The sequence below is a fragment of the Penaeus japonicus genome, unplaced genomic scaffold (assembly GCF_977035675.1).
Source record: "Penaeus japonicus unplaced genomic scaffold, GWHDUDI00000001_assembly GWHDUDI00000007, whole genome shotgun sequence".
In the NCBI taxonomy this organism is placed as follows: Eukaryota; Metazoa; Arthropoda; class Malacostraca; order Decapoda; family Penaeidae; genus Penaeus; species Penaeus japonicus.
In genome coordinates this window covers 21,595,268-21,597,020 of record NW_028234409.1, presented here as the reverse complement: position 1 = coordinate 21,597,020, position 1,753 = coordinate 21,595,268, and the positions used below count along the sequence as shown (strand labels likewise).

At 27.0% G+C, this 1,753-nt stretch overlaps 1 protein-coding gene across 1 annotated transcript in view; it reads left to right on the top strand.

Annotated features, from left to right (window-relative positions):
• The window catches only part of LOC122252564 (nudC domain-containing protein 2), a 6,477-nt gene extending 5,531 nt beyond the window's left edge, over positions 1 to 946 (top strand). Inside the window, exon 4 of the mRNA XM_043015089.2 lies at positions 1 to 946. This exon is cut by the window's left edge and continues 281 nt beyond it. The gene's annotated coding sequence lies outside the window, so the exon portion shown is untranslated.
• Positions 947 to 1,753: the final 807 nt, after the last annotated feature.

Sequence of the window (1,753 nt, the reverse complement as noted above, 5' to 3'; positions counted from 1 at the left end):
ATTATTATTGTTATCATTATCATTATTATTATTATTATTATTATTATTATTATTATTATTATAGTTATGATATTAGATGCATCAGGAACACTCTTGTGTTGATTATTTATAATGATGGTGTTTGGTGTAAGATGAATTTTTCTCTTTTACGTGGCAGCTGCTATGCATTTGCTAAGGTCAGTTTTATTTACCTTGAAATTTATGATTGCTAGACATGAAGGTTCCCCTTATAATGTGAGTGGTCTTTCTTGATAGTCCCAATGAAATCACATCCACCTCCAGAAGGCTGTTACTGTACTCATTTATTTATTAATTTTATGATATGTATATTTATTATTTACTTAATTTATTTATTTTATTACATATATGTGTTTATTTTTTGGGGGGTTGGGGAGTGCACTTGACAGGTTAATGATGATTGTTTAAATACATCATGTCCAAATAATATCATTGTCTTTCTGATGAGCCATCATGAATCCTCTCAACCTGTCATGTGCATCTTTGCCTTGTTCAATATAAAAAGAACTGCTTATGAAAATAATGTGACAATATTTTGTTAAAATGTTAATCATTCCAGGTTGTCGTTATTAATTATAGATACAATTCTTTTAATAACAAAAAATGTACACTTTCTGTAACAGTTAAAAGAGAGTCTTTGTTATGTATGTGTAACATGCCAGGAAATTTGCTGCTTGATGTTTTTTTTTTTTTTTTTTTTTTTTTTATCATTATTTTGATATATAGCTAGATAAATATATACACATATGATATACGCATGCATTATTAAAAACTGAATTCTTTTTTATCTTTGAAGATAATTTTTTTTTATGAATGGGGAATTACTTAAAATCAATGTGTGAAAAATTAAATAAGATACATAATTGATGTTTGCAATTTATTTAATGATATTTGCTTGAAAGAAGTAAATTGTGACAAGTAAAATCAAGGTTCGACTTTTATTTTCCATGTAATTGAGTCTTAATATGATAAAGTGAACAATGTTTTGGTTATTGAAAGATGCTGAACAATTTGAACTCAACAAGGTAATGGTTAGTGAACAAAGTCATAAGTCTGCCCACCATACTTTTTTTTTTTTTTTTTTTTTTTACAGAGGTCATTTTTCTTGATAAAAAAATGTTGCAAGTAACATAATTAATCAAAAGTATATTTTTGGATGCAAGTCCAAAAATCTGGCTTTGGCTATTATTAAAGATTTGGATTTCATTTTTTTATGCAAAATGTAATAAAGCTGATATATCCCTAGTATAAGATATTTAAAAAGTAATGTAAGGTTGATATGTTTACCTCATACAATTTGATTCTTGAGAATTTAGTAAAGGTGGCTTATCAATGTCATCTTGAGCACTGAAATTATCATTATTATTTGTTTATTTTTTTCATATGGGTTTTTCATGTTTTTTATTTTCTACATTTTTCTATGGTTTTAATTTTTGACCAAAATAACCTTCATTGATATTGTATTCTCATCTGCTTCACTAAATTCCTTTTCATGTCTGTTTAATTTTCATTGTGTGTAGAGTGATAACCTCTCTGCACTTCATTATAGTTTAACTACTTCTAAGAAGTTCTTTTTCAATCCAGTCTAAGTATGATATTATTTCTTCTGTAAGATTTCATTTCAATATTACTTCCTCAATAGTGAATGTAAAGTCAGGTACAGATTATAACACTTGGCTATTTCTATCCTACGTATCCAGTAGTGTTATAGCCTTGGGAACCATGTGCAGTCTTC